This window comes from Salmo salar, chromosome ssa08 (genome assembly GCF_905237065.1).
Source record: "Salmo salar chromosome ssa08, Ssal_v3.1, whole genome shotgun sequence".
Taxonomy (NCBI): domain Eukaryota; kingdom Metazoa; phylum Chordata; class Actinopteri; order Salmoniformes; family Salmonidae; genus Salmo; species Salmo salar.
The window spans coordinates 23,766,241-23,783,945 of record NC_059449.1 but is presented as its reverse complement, the minus strand read 5'-3'; the positions used below and the strand labels follow the sequence as shown (position 1 = coordinate 23,783,945).

General features: G+C 48.4%; 1 pseudogene; it reads left to right on the top strand.

Annotated features, from left to right (window-relative positions):
• Window positions 1–17,320, top strand: part of LOC106596240 (tyrosine-protein phosphatase non-receptor type 9-like) — a 52,160-nt pseudogene extending 34,840 nt beyond the window's left edge.
• Window positions 17,321–17,705: the final 385 nt, after the last annotated feature.

Sequence of the window (17,705 nt, the reverse complement as noted above, 5' to 3'; positions counted from 1 at the left end):
AGTTGGATAGGGCTGGATAGTTGGATAGGGCTGGATAGTTGGATTGGGCTGGATAGCTGTATAGGGCTGGATAGTTGGATAGGGCTGTATAGTTGGATAGGGCTGGATAGTCGGATAGTTGGATAAGGCTGTATAGTTGGATAAGGCTGGATAGTTGGATAGGGCTGGATAGTTGGATAGGGCTGGATAGCTGTGTAGGGCTGGATAGTTGGATAGGGCTGGATAGCTGGATAGGGCTGGATAGTTGGATAGGGCTGGATAGTTGGATAGGGCTGGATAGCTGTATAGGGCTGGATAGTTGGATAGGGCTGGATAGCTGTATAGGGCTGGATAGCTGGATATTTCTGCATAGTTGATAGGGCTGGATAGTTGGATATAGTTGGATAGTTGGATATTTCTGGATAGTCGGATAGTTGGATAGGGCTGAATAGTTGGATAGGGCTGGATAGTTGGATAGGGCTGGATAGTGGGATAGGGCTGGATAGTTGGATAGGGCTGAATAGTTGGATAGGGCTGGATAGTCGGATAGTTGGATAGGGCTGTATAGTTGGATAGGGCTGTATAGTTGGATAGGGCTGGATAGTTGGATAGGGCTGGATAGCTGTGTAGGGCTGGATAGTTGGATAGGGCTGGATAGTTGGATAGGGCTGGATAGTTGTATAGGGCTGGATGGTTGGATAGGGCTGGATAGCTGTATAGGGCTGCATAGTTGGATAGGGCTGGATAGTTGGATAGGGCTGGATAGTTGGATATTTCTGGATAGTTGGATATTTCTGGATAGTTGGATAGGTCTGGATAGTTGGATATGGCTGGATAGTCGGATAGTTGGATAGGGCTGGAGAGTTGGATAGGGCTGGATTGATGGATAGGGCTGGATAGGTGGATAGGGCTGGATAGTTGGATAGGGCTGGATAGTGGGATAGGGCTGGATAGTGGGATAGGGCTGGATAGTGGGATAGGGCTGGATAGCTGTATAGGGCTGGATAGCTGTATAGGGCTGGATAGTTGGATATTTCTGGATAGTTAGATAGGGCTGGATAGTTGGATAGGGCTGGATAGTTGGATTGGGCTGGATAGCTGTATAGGGCTGGATAGTTGGATAGGGCTGGATAGCTGTATAGGGCTGGATAGTTGGATATTTCTGGATAGTTGGATAGGTCTGGATAGTTGGATAGGGCTGGATAGCTGGATAGGGCTGGATAGTTGGATAGGGCCGGATAGCTGGATAGGGCTGTATAGTTGGATAGGGCTGTATAGTTGGATAGGGCTGTATAGTTGGATAGTGCTGGATAGTTGGATAGGGCTGGATTGTTGGATAGGGCTGGATAGTTGGATAGGGCTGGATAGTTGGATAGGGCTGGATAGTTGGATAGGGCTGTATAGTTGGATAGGGCTGGATAGCTTGATAGGGCTGGATAGTTGGATAGGGCTGGATTGTTGGATAGGGCTGGATAGTTGGATAGGGCTGGATAGGGCTGGATAATTGGATAGGGCTGTATAGTTGGATAGGGGTGATTAGTTGGATAGGGCTGGATAGTTGGATAGGGCTGTGTAGTTGGATAGGGCTGTATAGTTGGATAGGGCTGGATAGTTGGATAGTGCTGGATAGTTGGATAGGGCTGGATAGGGCTGGATTGTTGGATAGGGCTGGATAGTTGGATAGGGCTGGATAGTTGGATAGTGCTGGATAGTTGGATAGGGCTGGATAGTTGGATAGGGCTGGATAGTTGGATAGGGCTGGATAGGGCTGGATAGGGCTGGATAGTTGGATAGGGCTGGATAGCTGTATAGGGCTGGATAGTTGGATAGGGCTGTATAGTTGGATAGGGGCTGGATAGTTGGATAGGGCTGGATAGTTGGATAGGGCTGTATAGTTGGATAGGGCTGGATAGGTCTGGATAGTTGGATAGGGCTGTATAGTTGGATAGGGCTGGATAGGTCTGGATAGTTGGATAGGGCTGTATAGTTGGATAGGGCTGGATAGTTGGATAGGGCTGTATAGTTGGATAGGGCTGGATAGTTGGATAGGGCTGGATGGTTGTATAGGGCTGGATAGTTGGATAGGGCTGAATAGTTGGATAGGGCTGTATAGTTGGATAGGGCTGAATAGTTGGATAGGGCTGGATAGTTGGATAGGGCTGGATAGCTGTATAGGGCTGTATAGTTGGATAGGGCTGGATAGTTGGATAGGGCTGGATAGTTGGATAGTTGGATAGGGCTGGATAGCTGTATAATGCTGGATAGTTGGATAGGGCTGTATAGTTGGATAGGGCTGCATAGTTGGATATAGTTGGATAGGGCTGGATAGTGGGATAGGGCTGGATAGTTGGATAGGGCTGGATAGTTGGATAGGGCTGTATAGTTTGATAGGGCTGGATAGTTGGATAAGGCTGTATAGTTGGATAGGGCTGTATAGTTGTATAGGGCTGGATAGGGCTGTATAGGTCTTTATAGCTGTATAGGGCTGTATAGTTGGATAGGGCTGGATAGGTCTGGATAGTTGGATAGGGCTGTATAGTTGGATAGGGCTGGATAGTTGGATAGGGCTGGATAGCTGGATAGGGCTGGATAGTTGGATAGTTGGATATTTCTGAATAGTCGGATAGTTGGATAGGGCTGGATAGTTGGATTGGGCTGGATAGTTGGATAGGGCTGGATAGTTGGATATTTCTGGATAGTTGGATAGGGCTGGATAGTTGGATATTTCTGAATAGTCGGATAGTTGGATAGGGCTGGATAGTTGGATAGGGCTGGATAGTTGGATAGGGCTGTATAGGGCTGGATAGTTGGATAGGGATGGATAGTCGGATAGTTGGATAAGGCTGTATAGTTGGATAGGGCTGGATAGTTGGATAAGGCTGGATAGTTGGATAGGGCTGGATAGTTGGATAGGGCTGGATAGTTGGATAGGGCTGGATAGCTGTGTAGGGCTGGATAGTTGGATAGGGCTGGATAGCTGGATAGGGCTGGATAGTTGGATAGGGCTGGATAGTTGGATAGGGCTGGATAGCTGTATAGGGCTGGATAGTTGGATAGGGCTGTATAGCTGTATAGGGCTGGATAGCTGGATATTTCTGCATAGTTGATAGGGCTGGATAGTTGGATATAGTTGGATAGTTGGATATTTCTGGATAGTCGGATAGTTGGATAGGGCTGGATAGTTGGATAGGGCTGGATAGTTGGATAGGGCTGGATAGTTGGATAGGGCTGTATAGTGGGATAGGGCTGGATAGTTGGATAGGGCTGGATAGTCGGATAGTTGGATAGGGCTGTATAGTTGGATAGGGCTGGATAGTTGGATAGGGCTGGATAGCTGTGTAGGGCTGGATAGTTGGATAGGGCTGAATAGTTGGATAGGGCTGGATAGTTGGATAGGGCTGGATGGTTGGATAGGGCTGGATAGCTGTATAGGGCTGCATAGTTGGATAGGGCTGGATAGTTGGATAGGGCTGGATAGTTGGATATTTCTGGATAGTTGGATATTTCTGGATAGTTGGATAGGTCTGGATAGTTGGATATGGCTGGATAGTCGGATAGTTGGATAGGGCTGGAGAGTTGGATAGGGCTGGATAGTTGGATAGGGCTGGATAGGTGGATAGGGCTGGATAGTTGGATAGGGCTGGATAGTGGGATAGGGCTGGATAGCTGTATAGTGCTGGATAGTTGGATATTTCTGGATAGTTAGATAGGGCTGGATAGTTGGATAGGGCTGGATAGTTGGATTGGGCTGGATAGCTGTATAGGGCTGGATAGTTGGATAGGGCTGGATAGCTGTATAGGGCTGGATAGTTGGATATTTCTGGATAGTTGGATAGGTCTGGATAGTTGGATAGGGCTGGATAGCTGGATAGGGCTGGATAGTTGGATAGGGCTGGATAGTTGGATAGGGCTGTATAGTTGGATAGGGCTGGATAGTTGGATAGGGCTGGATAGTTGGATAGTGCTGGATTGTTGGATAGGGCTGGATAGTTGGATAGGGCTGGATAGTTGGATAGGGCTGTATAGTTGGATAGGGCTGGATAGCTTGATAGTGCTGGATTGTTGGATAGGGCTGGATTGTTGGATAGGGCTGGATAGTTGGATAGGGCTGGATAGTTGGATAGGGCTGTATAGTTGGATAGGGCTGTAAATTTGGATAGGGCTGGATAGTTGGATAGGGCTGTGTAGTTGGATAGGGCTGTATAGTTGGATAGGGCTGGATAGTTGGATAGTGCTGGATAGTTGGATAGGGCTGGATAGGGCTGGATTGTTGGATAGGGCTGGATAGTTGGATAGGGCTGGATAGTTGGATAGGGCTGGATAGGGCTGGATAGTTGGATAGGGCTGGATAGCTGTATAGGGCTGGATAGTTGGATAGGGCTGGATAGTTGGATAGGGCTGGATAGTTGGATAGGGCTGGATAGTTGGATAGTTGGATAGGGCTGTATAGTTGGATAGGGCTGGATAGGTCTGGATAGTTGGATAGGGCTGTATAGTTGGATAGGGCTGGATAGGTCTGGATAGTTGGATAGGGCTGTATAGTTGGATAGGGCTGAATAGTTGGATAGGGCTGTATAGTTGGATAGGGCTGGATAGTTGGATAGGGCTGGATGGTTGGATAGGGCTGGATAGTTGGATAGGGCTGAATAGTTGGATAGGGCTGTATAGTTGGATAGGGCTGGATAGTTGGATAGGGCTGGATAGTTGGATAGGGCTGGATAGCTGTATAGGGCTGGATAGTTGGATAGGGCTGTATAGTTGGATAGGGCTGTATAGTTGGATAGGGCTGGATAGTTGGATAGGGCTGTATAGTTGGATAGGGCTGCATAGTTGGATAGGGCTGGATAGTTGGATAGGGCTGGATAGTTGGATAGGGCTGTATAGTTGGATAGGGCTGCATAGTTGGATAGGGCTGGATAGTTGGATAGTTGGATAGTTGGATATTTCTGAATAGTCGGATAGTTGGATAGGGCTGGATAGTTGGATTGGGCTGGATAGTTGGATAGGGCTGGATAGTTGGATATTTCTGGATAGTTGGATAGGGCTGGATAGTTGGATATTTCTGAATAGTCAGATAGTTGGATAGGGCTGGATAGTTGGATAGGGCTGGATAGTTGGATAGGGCTGTATAGGGCTGGATAGTTGGATAGGGATGGATAGTCGGATAGTTGGATAAGGCTGTATAGTTGGATAGGGCTGATAGTTGGATAGGCTGGATAGTTGGATAGGGCTGGATAGTTGGATAGGGCTGGATAGTTGGATAGGGCTGGATAGCTGTGTAGGGCTGGATAGTTGGATAGGGCTGGATAGCTGGATAGGGCTGGATAGTTGGATAGGGCTGGATAGTTGGATAGGGCTGGATAGCTGTATAGGGCTGGATAGTTGGATAGGGCTGTATAGCTGTATAGGGCTGGATAGCTGGATATTTCTGCATAGTTGATAGGGCTGGATAGTTGGATATGGTTGGATAGTTGGATATTTCTGGATAGTCGGATAGTTGGATAGGGCTGGATAGTTGGATAGGGCTGGATAGTTGGATAGGGCTGGATGGTCGGATAGTTGGATAGGGCTGTATAGTTGGATAGGGCTGTATAGTTGGATAGGGCTGGATAGCTGTGTAGGGCTGGATAGTTGGATAGGGCTGGATAGTTGGATAGGGGCTGGATAGTTGGATAGGGCTGGATGGTTGGATAGGGCTGGATAGCTGTATAGGGCTGCATAGTTGGATAGGGCTGGATATTTGGATAGGGCTGGATAGTTGGATATTTCTGGATAGTTGGATATTTCTGGATAGTTGGATAGGTCTGGATAGTTGGATATGGCTGGATAGTCGGATAGTTGGATAGGGCTGGAGAGTTGGATAGGGCTGGATAGTTGGATAGGGCTGGATAGGTGGATAGGGCTGGATAGTTGGATAGGGCTGGATAGTGGGATAGGGCTGGATAGTGGGATAGGGCTTGATAGCTGTATAGGGCTGGATAGTTGGATATTTCTGGATAGTTAGATAGGGCTGGATAGTTGGATAGGGCTGGATAGTTGGATTGGGCTGGATAGTTGGATAGGGCTGGATAGCTGTATATGGCTGGATAGTTGGATATTTCTGGATAGTTGGATAGGTCTGGATAGTTGGATAGGTCTGGATAGTTGGATAGGGCTGGATAGCTGGATAGGGCTGGATAGTTGGATAGGGCTGGATAGTTGGATAGGGCTGGATAGTTGGATAGGGCTGGATAGTTGGATAGGGCTGGATAGTTGGATAGTGCTGGATAGTTGGATAGGGCTGGATTGTTGGATAGGGCTGGATAGTTGGATAGGGCTGGATAGTTGGATAGGGCTGTATAGTTGGATAGGGCTGGATAGCTTGATAGGGCTGGATTGTTGGATAGGGCTGGATTGTTGGATAGGGCTGGATAGTTGGATAGGGCTGGATTGTTGGATAGGGCTGGATAGTTGGATAGGGCTGGATAGTTGGATAGGGCTGGATAGTTGGATAGGGCTGTGTAGTTGGATAGGGCTGTATAGTTGGATAGGGCTGGATAGTGCTGGATAGTTGGATAGGGCTGGATAGGGCTGGATTGTTGGATAGGGCTGGATAGTTGGATAGGGCTGGATAGTTGGATAGGGCTGGATAGTTGGATAGGGCTGGATAGTTGGATATGGCTGGATAGGGCTGGATAGTTGGATAGGGCTGGATAGCTGTATAGGGCTGGATAGTTGGATAGGGCTGGATAGTTGGATAGGGCTGGATAGTTGGATAGGGCTGGATAGTTGGATAGTTGGATAGGGCTGTATAGTTGGATAGGGCTGGATAGGTCTGGATAGTTGGATAGGGCTGTATAGTTGGATAGGGCTGGATTGGTCTGGATAGTTGGATAGGGCTGTATAGTTGGATAGGGCTGAATAGTTGGATAGGGCTGTATAGTTGGATAGGGCTGGATAGTTGGATAGGGCTGGATGGTTGGATAGGGCTGGATAGTTGGATAGGGCTGAATAGTTGGATAGTGCTGGATAGTTGGATAGGGCTGGATAGTTGGATAGGGCTGGATAGCTGTATAGGGCTGGATAGTTGGATAGGGCTGTATAGTTGGATAGGGCTGAATAGTTGGATAGGGCTGTATAGTTGGATAGGGCTGTATAGTTGGATATTTCTGTATAGTTGGATAGGGCTGGATATGGCTGTATAGGTCTGGATAGCTGTATAGGGCTGTATAGTTGGATAGGGCTGGATAGGTCTGGATAGTTAGATAGGACTGTATAGTTGGATAGGGCTGTATAGTTTTATAGGGCTGGATAGTTGGATAGGGCTGTATAGTTGGATAGGGCTGGATAGGGCTGTATAGGTCTTTATAGCTGTATAGGGCTGTATAGTTGGATAGGGCTGGATAGGTCTGGATAGTTGGATAGGGCTGTATAGTTGGATAGGGCTGGATAGTTGGATAGGGCTGGATAGCTGGATAGTTGGATAGTTGGATATTTCTGAATAGTTGGATAGGGCTGGATAGTTGGATTGGGCTGGATAGTTGGATAGGGCTGGATAGTTGGATATTTCTGGATAGTTGGATAGGGCTGGATAGTTGGATATAGTTGGATAGTTGGATATTTCTGAATAGTCGGATAGGGCTGGATAGTTGGATAGGGTTGGATAGGGCTGGATAGTTGGATAGGGCTGGATAGCTGTATAGGGCTGGATAGTTGGATAGGGCTGGATAGTCGGATAGTTGGATAGGGCTGTATAGTTGGATAGGGCTGGATAGTTGGATAAGGCTGGATAGTTGGATAGTGCTGGATAGTTGGATAGGGCTGGATAGCTGTGTAGGGCTGGATAGTTGGATAGGGCTGGATAGCTGGATAGGGCTGGATAGTTGGATAGGGCTGGATAGTTGGATAGGGCTGGATAGCTGTATAGGGCTGGATAGCTGGATATTTCTGCATAGTTGATAGGGCTGGATAGTTGGATATAGTTGGATAGTTGGATATTTCTGGATAGTCGGATAGTTGGATAGGGCTGGATAGTTGGATAGGGCTGGATAGTTGGATAGGGCTGGATAGTTGGATAGGGCTGGATAGTGGGATAGGGCTGGATAGTTGGATAGGGTTGGATAGGGCTGGATAGTTGGATAGGGCTGGATAGTCGGATAGTTAGATAGGGCTGTATAGTTGGATAGGGCTGTATAGTTGGATAGGGCTGTATAGTTGGATAGGGCTGGATAGTTGGATAGGGCTGGATAGTTGGATAGGGCTGGATAGTTGGATAGGGCTGGATAGGTGGATAGGGCTGGATAGTTGGATAGGGCTGGATAGTGGGATAGGGCTGGATAGTGGGATAGGGCTGGATAGCTGTATAGGGCTGGATAGTTGGATATTTCTGGATAGTTGGATAGGGCTGGATAGTTGGATTGGGCTGGATAGCTGTATAGGGCTGGATAGTTGGATAGGGCTGGATAGCTGTATAGGGCTGGATAGTTGGATATTTCTGGATAGTTGGATAGGTCTGGATAGTTGGATAGGGCTGGATAGCTGGATAGGGCTGGATAGTTGGATAGGGCTGGATAGTTGGATAGGGCTGTATAGTTGGATAGGGCTGGATAGTTGGATAGGGCTGGATAGTTGGATAGGGCTGGATTGTTGGATAGGGCTGGATAGTTGGATAGGGCTGGATAGTTGGATAGGGCTGGATAGCTTGATAGGGCTGGATAGTTGGATAGGGCTGGATAGTGGGATAGGGCTGGATAGTGGGATAGGGCTGGATAGCTGTATAGGGCTGGATAGTTGGATATTTCTGGATAGTTAGATAGGGCTGGATAGTTGGATAGGGCTGGATAGTTGGATTGGGCTGGATAGCTGTATAGGGCTGGATAGTTGGATAGGGCTGGATAGCTGTATAGGGCTGTATAGTTGGATATTTCTGGATAGTTGGATAGGTCTGGATAGTTGGATAGGGCTGGATAGCTGGATAGGGCTGGATAGTTGGATAGGGCTGGATAGTTGGATAGGGCTGGATAGTTGGATAGGGCTGTATAGTTGGATAGGGCTGGATAGTTGGATAGGGCTGGATAGTTGGATAGTGCTGGATAGTTGGATAGGGCTGGATTGTTGGATAGGGCTGGATAGTTGGATAGGGCTGGATAGTTGGATAGGGCTGGATAGTTGGATAGGGCTGTATAGTTGGATAGGGCTGGATAGCTTGATAGGGCTGGATAGTTGGATAGGGCTGGATTGTTGGATAGGGCTGGATAGTTGGATAGGGCTGGATAGTTGGATAGGGCTGGATAGGGCTGGATAGTTGGATAGGGCTGTATAGTTGGATAGGGCTGGATAGTTGGATAGGGCTGTGTAGTTGGATAGGGCTGTATAGTTGGATAGGGCTGGATAGTTGGATAGTGCTGGATAGTTGGATAGGGCTCTATAGTTGGATAGGGCTGGATAGTTGGATAGGGCTTTGTAGTTGGATAGGGCTGTATAGTTGGATAGGGCTGGATAGTTGGATAGTGCTGGATAGTTGGATAGGGCTGGATAGTTGGATAGGGCTGGATTGTTGGATAGGGCTGGATAGTTGGATAGGGCTGGATAGTTGGATAGTGCTGGATAGTTGGATAGGGCTGGATTTGATGGGCTGGATATGGATAGGGCTGGATAGTTGGATAGTGCTGGATAGGGCTGGATAGTTGGATTGGGCTGGATAGTTGGATATTTCTGGATAGTTAGATAGGGCTGGATAGTTGGATAGGGCTGGATAGTTGGATAGGGCTGGATAGTCGGATAGTTAGATAGGGCTGTATAGTTGGATAGGGCTGTATAGTTGGATAGGGCTGGATAGTTGGATAGGGCTGGATAGTTGGATAGGGCTGGATAGTTGGATAGGGCTTGATAGTTGGATATTTCTGGATAGTTTGATATTTCTCGATAGTTGGATAGGTCTGGATAGTTGGATATGGCTGGATAGTCGGATAGTTGGATAGGGCTGGATAGTTGGATAGGGCTAGATAGTTGGATAGGGCTGGATAGGTGGATAGGGCTGGATAGTTGGATAGGGCTGGATAGTAGGATAGGGCTGGATAGTGGGATAGGGCTGGATAGCTGTATAGGGCTGGATAGTTGGATATTTCTGGATAGTTAGATAGGGCTGGATAGTTGGATAGGGCTGGATAGTTGGATTGGGCTGGATAGCTGTATAGGGCTGGATAGTTGGATAGGGCTGGATAGCTGTATAGGGCTGGATAGCTGTATAGGGCTGGATGTTGGATAGGTCTGGATAGTTGGATAGGTCTGGATAGTTGGATAGGGCTGGATAGCTGGATAGGGCTGGATAGTTGGATAGGGCTGGATAGTTGGATAGGGCTGTATAGTTGGATAGGGCTGGATGGTTGGATAGTGCTGGATAGTTGGATAGGGCTGGATTGTTGGATAGGGCTGGATAGTTGGATAGGGCTGGATAGTTGGATAGGGCTGTATAGTTGGATAGGGCTGGATAGCTTGATAGGGCTGGATAGTTGGATAGGGCTGGATAGTGGGATAGGGCTGGATAGTGGGATAGGGCTGGATAGCTGTATAGGGCTGGATAGTTGGATATTTCTGGATAGTTGGATAGGGCTGGATAGTTGGATAGGGCTGGATAGTTGGATAGGGCTGGATAGCTGTATAGGGCTGGATAGTTGGATAGGGCTGGATAGCTGTATAGGGCTGGATAGTTGGATAGGGCTGGATAGTCGGATAGTTGGATAGGGCTGTATAGTTGGATAGGGCTGGATAGTTGGATAGGGCTGGATAGTTGGATAGGGCTGGATAGTTGGATAGGGCTGGATAGTTGGATAGGGCTTGATAGTTGGATATTTCTGGATAGTTTGATATTTCTCGATAGTTGGATAGGGCTGGATAGTTGGATATGGCTGGATAGTCGGATAGTTGGATAGGGCTGGATAGTTGGATAGGGCTAGATAGTTGGATAGGGCTGGATAGGTGGATAGGGCTGGATAGTTGGATAGGGCTGGATAGTGGGATAGGGCTGGATAGTGGGATAGGGCTGGATAGCTGTATAGGGCTGGATAGTTGGATATTTCTGGATAGTTAGATAGGGCTGGATAGTTGGATAGGGCTGGATAGTTGGATTGGGCTGGATAGCTGTATAGGGCTGGATAGTTGGATAGGGCTGGATAGCTGTATAGGGCTGGATAGCTGTATAGGGCTGGATGTTGGATAGGTCTGGATAGTTGGATAGGTCTGGATAGTTGGATAGGGCTGGATAGCTGGATAGGGCTGGATAGTTGGATAGGGCTGGATAGTTGGATAGGGCTGTATAGTTGGATAGGGCTGGATGGTTGGATAGTGCTGGATAGTTGGATAGGGCTGGATTGTTGGATAGGGCTGGATAGTTGGATAGGGCTGGATAGTTGGATAGGGCTGTATAGTTGGATAGGGCTGGATAGCTTGATAGGGCTGGATAGTTGGATAGGGCTGGATAGTGGGATAGGGCTGGATAGTGGGATACTTGGGATAGGGCTGGATAGCTGTATAGGGCTGGATAGTTGGATATTTCTGGATAGTTAGATAGGGCTGGATAGTTGGATAGGGCTGGATAGTTGGATTGGGCTGGATAGCTGTATAGGGCTGGATAGTTGGATAGGGCTGGATAGCTGTATAGGGCTGGATAGTTGGATATTTCTGGATAGTTGGATAGGGCTGGATAGTTGGATAGGGCTGGATAGCTGGATAGGGCTGGATAGTTGGATAGGGCTGGATAGTTGGATAGGGCTGTATAGTTGGATAGGGCTGGATAGTTGGATAGGGCTGGATAGTTGGATAGTGCTGGATAGTTGGATAGGGCTGGATTGTTGGATAGGGCTGGATAGTTGGATAGGGCTGGATAGTTGGATAGGGCTGGATAGTTGGATAGGGCTGGATAGGGCTGGATAGTTGGATAGGGCTGTATAGTTGGATAGGGCTGGATAGTTGGATAGGGCTGTGTAGTTGGATAGGGCTGTATAGTTGGATAGGGCTGGATAGTTGGATAGTGCTGGATAGTTGGATAGGGCTGTATAGTTGGATAGGGCTGGATAGTTGGATAGTGCTGGATAGTTGGATAGGGCTGGATAGTTGGATAGGGCTGGATAGTTGGATAGGGCTGGATAGTTGGATAGGGCTGGATAGTTGGATTGGGCTGGATAGTTGGATATTTCTGGATAGTTAGATAGGGGCTAGATAGTTGGATAGGGCTGGATAGTTGGATAGGGCTGGATAGTTGGATAGGGCTGGATAGTTGGATAGGGCTGGATAGTTGGATAGGGCTGGATAGTTGGATAGGGCTGGATAGCTGTATAGGGCTGGATTGTTGGATAGGGCTGGATAGTTGGATAGGGCTGGATAGGTGGATAGGGCTGGATAGTTGGATAGGGCTGGATAGTTGGATAGGGCTGGATAGCTGTGTAGGACTGTATAGTGTCCCGTTCAAAGGCACTTAAATCTTTAGTCTTGTCCATTCACCCTCTGAATGACACACACACACAATCCATGTCTCAATTATCTCAAGGCTGAAAAATCAGTCTTCCACCCGTCTCCTCCTCTTCATCTACACTGAAGTGGATTTAACAGGTGACGTCAGTAAGGGATCATAGCTTTCACCTGGATTCACCTTTATTCTCCACATATATAGTAGATAGTATTCCGTCAGGGATTCATTCCTGGTGGAATATCACTTAGTTTAGAAGAATGGATTCCTGACTGTGGTCCAACCTCGTTGGATTAATGGTGGCTGAGTTATGGTTGTGTTGTGGTTGAGTTATGGTTGTGTTGTGGTTGTGTTGTGGTTGTGTTATGGTTGTGTTGTGGTTGTGTTGGGGTTGTTTTATGGTTGTGTGGTGGTTGTGTGGTGGTTGTGTTGTGGTTGTGGTTGTGTGGTGGTTGTGTTGTGGTTGTGTGGTGGTTGTGTTGGGGTTGTGTGGTGGTTGTGTTATGGTTGTGTTGTGGTTGACAGGTCCTCTGCCGAAGACGTTTGGTGATTTCTGGCTCATGGTGTGGGAGCAGATGGTGCTGATAGTTGTCATGACTACCAGGTAACCCTTGAGTTCTAATGCACACCAACACTGACTGACTGGGTTTAACCACACCAACACTGACTGACTGGGTTTAACCCCACCAACACTGACTGGGTTTAACCTCACCAACACTGACTGACTGGGTTTAACCTCACCGACACTGACTGACTGGGTTTAACCTCACCAACACTGACTGGGTTTAACCTCACCAACACTGACTGACTGGGTTTAACCTCACCAACACTGACTGACTGCGGGTTTAACCTCACCAACACTGACTGACTGGGTTTAACCTCACCAACACTGACTGACTGGGTTTAACCTCACCAACACTGACTGACTGGGTTTAACCTCACCAACACTGACTGACTGACTGGGTTTAACCACAACAACACTGACTGACTGACTGGGTTTAACCACAACAACACTGACTGACTGACTGGTTTGACCTCACCAACACTGACTGACTGGGTTTAACCTCACCACAACACTGACTGACTGGGTTTAACCCCACCAACACTGACTGACTGACTGGGTTTAACCCCACCAACACTGACTGACTGGGTTTAACCTCACCAACACTGACTGACTGGGTTTAACCACACCAACACTGACTGACTGACTGGGTTTAACCACAACAACACTGACTGACTGACTGGGTTTAACCACACCAACACTGACTGACTGGGTTTAACCTCACCAACACTGACTGACTGTGGGTTTAACCACACCAACACTGACTGACTGGGTTTAACCTCACCAACACTGACTGACTGACTGCAGGTTTAACCCCACCAACACTGACTGACTGGGTTTAACCACACCAACACTGACTGACTGGGTTCAACCTCACCAACACTGACTGACTGACGGTTTAACCTCACCAACACTGACTGACTGACTGGGTTTAACCACACCAACACTGACTGACTGACGGTTTAACCACACCAACACTGACTGACTGACTGGGTTTGACCTCACCAACACTGACTGACTGCTGGGTTTAACCACACCAACACTGACTGACTGGGTTTAACCACACCAACACTGACTGACTGACTGGGTTTAACCCCAACAACACTGACTGACTGGGTTTAACCTCACCAACACTGACTGACTGAGGTTTAACCACAACAACACTGACTGACTGGGTTTAACCTCACCAACACTGACTGACTGAGGTTTAACCCCACCAACACTGACTGACTGGGTTTAACCACAACAACACTGACTGACTGGGTTCAACCTCACCAACACTGACTGACTGACTGGGTTTAACCACAACAACACTGACTGACTGACTGGTTTGACCTCACCAACACTGACTGACTGGGTTTAACCACAACAACACTGACTGACTGGGTTTAACCTCACCAACACTGACTGACTGACTGGGTTTAACCCCACCAACACTGACTGACTGGGTTTAACCTCACCAACACTGACTGACTGGGTTTAACCACAACAACACTGACTGACTGACTGGGTTTAACCACAACAACACTGACTGACTGACTGGGTTTAACCACAACAACACTGACTGACTGGGTTTAACCTCACCAACACTGACTGACTGACTGGGTTTAACCTCACCAACACTGACTGACTGGGTTTAACCTCACCAACACTGACTGACTGACTGGGTTTAACCTCACCAACACTGACTGACTGGGTTTAACCTCACCAACACTGACTGACTGGGTTTAACCTCACCAACACTGACTGACTGACTGGGTTTAACCTCACCAACACTGACTGACTGGGTTTAACCTCACCAACTCTGACTGACTGGGTTTAACCTCACCAACACTGACTGACTGGGTTTAACCTCACCAACACTGACTGACTGACTGGGTTTAACCTCACCAACACTGACTGACTGGGTTTAACCCCACCAACACTGACTGACTGGGTTTAACCCCACCAACACTGACTGACTGGGTTTAACCTCACCAACACTGACTGACTGGGTTTAACCTCACCAACACTGACTGACTGGGTTTAACCACACCAACACTGACTGACTGGGTTTAACCTCACCAACTCTGACTGACTGGGTTTAACCTCACCAACATTGACTGACTGGGTTTAACCTCACCAACACTGACTGACTGACTGGGTTTAACCTCACCAACACTGACTGACTGGGTTTAACCCCACCAACACTGACTGACTGGGTTTAACCTCACCAACACTGACTGACTGACTGGGTTTAACCTCACCAACACTGACTGACTGACTGGGTTTAACCTCACCAACAATGACTGACTGGGTTTAACCACACCAACACTGACTGACTGGGTTTAACCTCACCACCACTGACTGACTGACTGGGTTCAACCTCATCAACATTGACTGACTGACTGGGTTTAACCTCACCAACACTGACTGACTGACTGGGTTTAACCACACCAACACTGACTGACTGGGTTTAACCTCACCAACACTGACTGACTGACTGACTGGGTTTAACCACACCAACACTGACTGGGTTTAACCCCACCAACACTGACTGACTGACTGGGTTTAACCACACCAACACTGACTGACTGACTGACTGGGTTTAACCTCACCAACACTGACTGACTGACTGGGTTTAACCTCATCAACATTGACTGACTGGGTTTAACCTCACCAACACTGACTGACTGGGTTCAAGCTAACCGTCTGTGTGTCTGACTGGGTTCAACCTCATCAACATTGACTGACTGGGTTTAACCTTTCCAACACTGACTGACTGGGTTTAACCTCACCAACACTGACTGACTGACTGGGTTTAACCTCACCAACACTGACTGACTGGGTTTAACCTCACCAACACTGACTGACTGGGTTTAACCTCACCAACACTGACTGACTGGGTTTAACCTCATCAACACTGACTGACTGGGTTCAAGCTAACCGTCTGTGTGTCTGACTGGGTTCAACCTAACCGTCTGTGTGTGTGTGTGTGTGTGTGTGTGTGTGTGTGTGTGTGTGTGTGTGTGTGTGTGTGTGTGTGTGTTGTTCAGGGTGGTGGAGCGCGGGAGAATAAAGTGTGGTCAGTACTGGCCAAAAGAGGAGGGGACAACGGAGCAGCATGGACTCTTCCTGGTTAGAAACACATCCATCCAGCTATACCAGGACTTCAGACTGTCTCACCTGGAACTATACAACAGCCAGGTACACACACACACACACACACACACACACACACACACACACACACACACAATACACATCCATCCAGCTATACCAGGACTTCAGACTGTCTCACCTGGAACTATACAACAGCCACCTCTCTCGCTGTCTCTCTCTTGTCTCTCTCTGTCTCTCTCTGTCTCTCTCTGTTCTCTCTCTGTCTCTCTCTCTGTCTCTCTCTCTGTCTCTCTCTGTCTTCTCTCTCTCTCTCTCTCTCTCCTCTGTCTCTCTTTGTCTCTCTCTCTGTCTCTCTCTCTGTCTCTCTCTCTCTGTCTCTCTCTCTCTCTCTCTCTCTCTCTGTTCTTTCTGTCTCTCTCTCTCTGTCTCTCATCCCTTCATCTCTCCAGACAGGTGAGAGGAGGGAGGTGTTCCACTACCTGTATGTCAGCTGGCCAGACTTCGGTGTGCCCAAGTGTGCCTTGGCCATGTTGGATTTCCGTGAGCACGTGCAGCAGCGGCAGGAGACGGCGCTGAGGAGTCTGGGAGCTGAGTGGGTGGGACCTCCAGGTGGCCCACCGCTGGTGGTACACTGCAGCGCAGGCATCGGACGCACAGGTGGGTCGTTGATAGTGATGGAGTATTCTCTCTCTCTCTCTCTCTCTCTCTCTCAATCTACCGCTCTCTCTCTGTTTACCTCCCTCTCCCCCTCTCATTTCTAGCCTCTCTCTCCCTCCACTAACCCCTCTCTCTCTCTCTCTCTCTCTAATTTCTCTCCTCTCCCTCCTCTAACCTCTCTCTCTCCCTCTCTCATTTCTCTCCTCTCTCTCTCCTCCTCAGGTACGTTCTGTACCCTGGACATCTGCCTGTCCAGACTGGAGGACATTGGGACGGTGGATGTGTGTGAGACAGTGAGGAGGATGAGGACCCAGAGGGCCTTCAGTATACAGACCTGGGATCAGTATTACTTCTGCTACACTGCTGTCATCGAGTACGCACAGCGACGCGGGAAACTGACCCCAGTACAGTGGTCCGATTCAGACCTAGAGACAGACAGCGAGTGACGGACGGAAGGAGGGAGGGAGGGAGGGAGGGAGGATGGAATGAACGCACGCTGAGGGAGGGAGGACTACCAGGAGGGGGAGATGGAGGGATGGAAACAGGATGTGTCCCAGAAAGAGGAAGAGCGAGTGAAAGCTAAACGACATGAGTTACTCCCCCAATCATGAGGAGAAGGAGGAGATGAGATGTATCAACGATTGGTTGATTGATTGATTGATTGATTGATTGAGCAGTGTCCTGCCATTTAGCATGTAGTGTGGCAGCTCTGAGCTCAGAGGAGCTGTCCTGTCCTGTTTCTCCCATAGAGCTCAGAGGAGCTGTCCTGGCCTGTCCTGTCCTGTTTCTCCCATAGAGCTCAGAGGAGCTGTCCTGGCCTGTCCTGTCCTGTCCTGTTTCTCCCATAGAGCTCAGAGGAGCTGTCCTGGCCTGTCCTGTCCTGTCCTGTTTCTCCCATAGAGCTCAGAGGAGCTGTCCTGGCCTGTCCTGTCCTGCCTGTTTCTCCCATAGAGCTCAGAGGAG